Source organism: Aulonocara sp. 'chitande type north' Nkhata Bay, linkage group LG12 (genome assembly GCF_057382095.1).
Source record: "Aulonocara sp. 'chitande type north' Nkhata Bay isolate Kocher_YH1m ecotype deep benthic linkage group LG12, A_spYH_male_GT1.1, whole genome shotgun sequence".
Taxonomy (NCBI): domain Eukaryota; kingdom Metazoa; phylum Chordata; class Actinopteri; order Cichliformes; family Cichlidae; genus Aulonocara; species Aulonocara sp. 'chitande type north' Nkhata Bay.
The window spans coordinates 2,533,140-2,538,864 of record NC_141355.1 but is presented as its reverse complement, the minus strand read 5'-3'; the positions used below and the strand labels follow the sequence as shown (position 1 = coordinate 2,538,864).

Here is a 5,725-nt window from a genome sequence, read left to right as displayed (position 1 = left end):
TGCAGACTGTCAAGCCAATGAAGCTGCTGCAGGACAGGAGTGATGTGGTGGATAGAAGGGGTCCTGGTGATGATACAGGCAGCAGAGTTCTGGATGCGTTGGAGCTTGTGGATCGATTTTTGAGTAAGAAGTGAAATCCGGGAAAGTAACAAGGCTATGGACAATAATGGCTGTGGCATGTGGGGTGAGAAAAGGACGGAGACGATTAATGTTGCACAATTGAAAATTTGCAGACCAAGTGACATTATTAAAGTGTGAATCGAAAGATAGAGTACTGTCGAGGATGACAGCCAAGCTTTTCACAGAGGAAGAAACGAAGACCGGCGAGTTATTGATAGTAACAGAGAAACTGTTGGTTCTGGATAATGTTGATTTAGTGCCTACCAAGAGGAGCTCGGATTTATTACTATTCAGTTTGAGAAAATTAGAAGAGAACCATGAATTTAGTTCGGCTAAGCAGAGGGTGAGGGAGGATGGGGGAAGAGCAGAATCAGTTTTAGTGGACAGATAAAGCTGGGTGTCATTGGCATAACACTGAAACAGGATATTGTATTTACGGAAAATGTGTCCAAGCAGAAGGTAGATAATGAAAAGAAGGGGCCCCAAGACAGATCTCTGGGGTCATTTTGACCCACCGTTCTTAGTTATCTTGTGTTTTCGTATTTTGTTCTTTATTTATTCTATGATTCATAGGTTGTTCAGTAATGTTTATGAGATTTCCCCTCGTGACCTTACCCCATGTGTTTCCACACATCTGTGAGTCCCCATGCCTCGTTTCTCCTCCTTGTGTTTTATCTCATGTTTCCCCCAGTCTGTTATGTCTGTGCTCTCCCCCTGTTCTCTCCTCCCCTCCTGTCTGGGCCCCTGTGTACCTCCTGTTTTACTTTGACAGTCTCCTCTCAGTATGAGTCAGTGTTGTGTTATTTAGAACTACAAATTAAATTTCTTTTAGCAATTACTGTTTTTTAATGTCACAATTCCAACCCTGCTCCTTGATCCGAGTGACCCGAAATTGGCGCTCTGGTGGAGTTACTTTGTGTGTGTGTTTATAAGTAGTTTTAAACCTTGTGATCCACAAAACAGCATAACAGTAAAAGAAGAACTGACTGTGTTACAGTCAGTGCGGGAGCAGCGGCTTCGCTCATGCGCGATTCATTTGCCGTTTGGACGCACAGGTGTGAACGTCTCCTGCCCTGATAGCAGCTGGGGGAGGACTATCCTCTGCCAGTGAGCGCTTTGGCACGGGTGAGGTGCCCAAGGCAGCACCGCTGCTTGTTGAGAGTAAGAGCAATATGCGTTTTCACGTCAAACAGTCGTCATAAATAAGTCTCCAGTAATACCAGAAAAAGTCGCCAGATTTGTCGCTAGTCGCTTTTTAGAAAAAAAGTCGCTAAATTGGCAACACTGCTGGGAGGTAGGCTTAGTAGAGCAGCTATGCCTGTAAAGGCAAGGCATCCCACTATTATAGCTAAGGGTCTTCATATTTCTGACCTTGTGCTTCCTTGTGCCATGAAGAGGCCGCTAGAAAAGCTGCAACCACCAAGTACCTGCAGAGGGTCAGGCAAGTCCTGAGGAGTCAGCAGAATGGTAAGAACAAGATCCGGGCCATCAACACGTACGCCCTGCCCGTGATCAGGTACCCTGCTGGATTAATAGGCTGGCCAAAGGAGGAGATAGAAGCCACTGACATCAAGACAAGAAAGCTCCTTACCATGCATGGAGGGTTTCACCCCAAGTCCAGCACCCTGAGGCTGTACGCTAAGCGGAAGGAAGGGGGCCGGGGACTGGTGAGTGTCAGCACCACAGTCCAGGATGAGACAACGAACATCCAAGAATACATTGGGAAGATGGCCCCAACTGACCGAGTGCTCAGTGAATACCTCAGGCAGCAGAAAGCCAAGAAAGAGGAGGGAGACGAGGAACCATCATGGAAGGACAGGCCCCTGCACGGTATGTACCACCGGCAGATAGAGGAGGTGGCTGATATCCAGAAATCCTACCAGTGGCTGGACAAAGCTGGACTGAAAGACAGCACAGAGGCACTAATCATGGCAGCACAAGAACAAGCTCTGAGTACAAGATCCATAGAGGCTGGGGTCTATCACACCAAGCAAGACCCCAGGTGCAGGCTGTGTAAAGATGCCCCAGAGACAATCCAGCACATAACAGCAGGGTGCAAGATGCTAGCAGGCAAGGCATACATGGAACGCCATAAACAAGTGGCCGGCATAGTGTAAAGGAACATCTGTGCCGAGTATAACCTGGAAGTCCTGAGGTCAAAATGGGAGATGCCCCCAAGGGTGGTGGAGAATGACCGAGCTAAGATCCTGTGGGACTTCCAGATACAGACGGACAAAATGGTGGTGGCTAACCAACCGGACATAGTGGTGGTAGACAAACAGAAGAAGACGGCCGTAGTGATCGATGTAGCGGTTCCGAATGACAGCAATATCAGGAAGAAGGAACACGAGAAGCTGGAGAAATACCAAGGGCTCAGAGAAGAGCTCGAGAGGATGTGGAGGGTGAAGGTAACGGTGGTCCCCGTGGTAATCGGAGCACTAGGTGCGGTGACTCCCAAGCTAGGCGAGTGGCTCCAGCAGATCCCGGGAACAACATCGGAGATCTCTGTCCAGAAGAGCGCAGTCGTGTGTGTGTGTGTGTGTGTGTGTGTGTGTATTTATATATATATTAGGGGTGCAACGATACACAAAATTCACGGTTCGGTTCGATACTTTGGTGTAACGGTTCGATATTTTTCGATACAAAAAAAATGTTCATGCCTTTTTAATTTGTCATTTATTAAAATTATAAATATATATTTTAACTCAAAAGTACAGTTTTTAAATTTAATGTTGCTGAAACAACAAAGTAATAAAAAAATAAATCTATTTGATGGAGAAATCACTTATCCTTGGAAAAGAGAGTTTATTACAGAGAAATGTCTCTTTCCAAAATAAAAGCTATACTCTACGCTTCTTCTGGGCTATATTCTCAGCAGCATATTAAACATATCAGGTCCCCATAAGGAGAATCCTGTGCTAACGGCTGTCTAAATGACTCGGGTAAAGTTTGTAGCATGCGTGCTTGTTGTTTTTGTCTGCTTCCACTTGTCTTTGCACTAGGATGCTGTCGGAGTAAATGTGCAGTCATATTCATTGTTGTCCCACTAGTACTGTCAGCGTTAATCTGAAATGACGTTAACGCCACAACACTGCAAATCCCCGTTAACGAGCTACCGCGGATCGCCTCATGCGTGGGGCTGGACAGCCAACACGTTAATAAGAAAAAATAAAAGAAAAAAAACACCCCGGACTGGGCCGCCTGGCCACCCTTTATTTGGGTGGACCTCTCCCAGGCTCCGAAAGCCTGGCCAGCCCACGTGATGGGTTGGCACCGCCCCCCAGGCGGATAAATTATAAAAGAAAAAAAACACCCGGACCGGGCCACCTGTCCACCCTTTATTTGGGTGGACCTCTCCCAGGCTCTGAAAGCCTGGCCAGCCCTCCTGATTGATTGAAGCTTTTATTTGTCACTTGCAGTTTGTCACTTGCAGTTGCCTGCAGTGAAATGGGACCTTTCTGACCGTACATACAATACACAGACAGGTCAGAAGAGGAAGCATAGATGAAACAATGAAATGTATAACACAAAAAGGCAGTCGAGGAGGAAAATGAAATGCTGCTCATCCTGATCAATAATGGGGGATGAGAACAGAAACGACATGATGAGGTGGCACCGCATCCCAGACGCGCAAATGAACGTAGAAAATACCCGGACCGGGCCGCCTGGCCACCCTTTATTTGGGTGGACCTCCCCCAGGCTCCGAAAGCCTGGCCAGCCCTCGTGATGGGTTGGCACCGCCCCCCAGGCGTATGAACGAAAACAGAAAAAACACACAGGGCCACCTGTCCACCCTTTATTTGGGTGGACCTCTCCCAGGCTCTGAAAGCCTTGCCAGCCCTCCTGATTGATTGAAGCTTTTATTTGTCACTTGCAGTTTGTCACTTGCAGTTGCCTGCAGTGAAATGGGACCTTTCTGACCGTACATACAATACACAGACAGGTCAGAAGAGGAAGCATAGATGAAACAATGAAATGTATAACGCAAAAAGGCAGTCGAGGAGGAAAATGAAATGCAGCTCATCCTGATCAATAATGGGGGATGAGAACAGAAACGACATGATGAGGTGGCACCGCATCCCAGACGCGCAAATGTACGTAGAAAATACCCGGACCGGGCCGCCTGGCCACCCTTTATTTGGGTGGACCTCCCCCAGGCTCCGAAAGCCTGGCCAGCCCACGTGATGGGGTGGCACCGCCCCCCAGGCGGATAAATTAGAAAGAAAAAAAAACACCCGGCACCGGGCCGCCTGGCCACCCTTTATTTGGGTGGACCTCCCCCAGGCTCCGAAAGCCTTGCCAGCCCACGTGATGGGTTGGCACCGCCCCCCAGGCAGATAAATTATAAAAGAAAAAAAACACCCGGCACAGGGCCACCTGGCCACCCTTTATTTGGGTGGACCTCTCCCAGGCTCTGAAAGCCTGGCCAGCCCTCCTGATTGATTGAAGCTTTTATTTGTCACTTGCAGTTTGTCACTTGCAGTTGCCTGCAGTGAAATGGGACCTTTCTGACCGTACATACAATACACAGACAGGTCAGAAGAGGAAGCATAGATGAAACAATGAAATGTATAACACAAAAAGGCAGTCGAGGAGGAAAATGAAATGCTGCTCATCCTGATCAATAATGGGGGATGAGAACAGAAACGACATGATGAGGTAGCACTGGTGCATTGCCAGATGTGCAAGCAGCCAATTCTATAGGCAGTAAAATAATTACATACCTTCAGAGGTTTTGAATTGAGTGTTGATAACAAGCTGCAAAAACAGCAGCACTTAACAACGTTAAAGCCCTTTACTCTTTAGCCCAGAATGCAGGATCCACATTTTCTAAAAAAAAATTTCACTACATATCGTACTGTGTATGACTGTGTACGTGACAAATAAAAATTTGAATTTGAATTTGGTCCATGTGAATCTGAAGAAGAAACACTCAGTGCATCATGGGAATCCCTTAGCAGCCTACACCTATTGCAGCATAACTAAGGGAGGATTCAGGGTCACCTGATCCAGCTCTAACTATATGCTTCAGAAAGGAAAGTTTTAAGACTAATCTTAAAATAGAGATAGTGTCTGTCTCCCAAATCCAAACTGGAAGCTGGTTCCATGGAAGAGGGGCCTGAAAACTGAAGAACTCTCCCTCCCATTCTACTTTTAAATACTCTAGGAACAAAAAGTAAGCTTGCAATGCGAGAGGGAAGTGTTCTAATGGGGTGATTCGGTACTATAAGGTCATTAAGATAAGATGGGGCCTTATTATTTAAGACCTTGTATGCAAAAAGCAGGATTTTGAATTCAATTCTGGATTTAACAGGGAGTCAATGGAGGGAAGCCAATATCGGAGAAATTTGCTCTCTCTTTCTAGTCCCTGCCAGTACTCTTGCTGCAGCATTTTGGATTAACTGAAGGCTTGTCAGGGAGTTTTAGGACATCCTGATAATAATGAATTACAGTCGTCCAGCCTAGAAGTAATAAATGCATGAACTATGTAACCCACCTAAAATTGCATCATGAAATTAACTGTAGTTCCCAAAGAGTGTCAGTAGGTGGCACTCTGAGATTGTGTAGTGCTTGTGAACTTGAATCGTTATCGCGAAGGAGAACA

The 5,725-nt window shown here is 46.5% G+C and overlaps 1 pseudogene; it reads left to right on the top strand.

The window, feature by feature from the left end:
• The first annotated feature begins 1,651 nt into the window (after nt 1–1,651).
• LOC147316657 (uncharacterized) lies at nt 1,652–3,185 on the top strand (annotated as a pseudogene).
• Nucleotides 3,186–5,725: the final 2,540 nt, after the last annotated feature.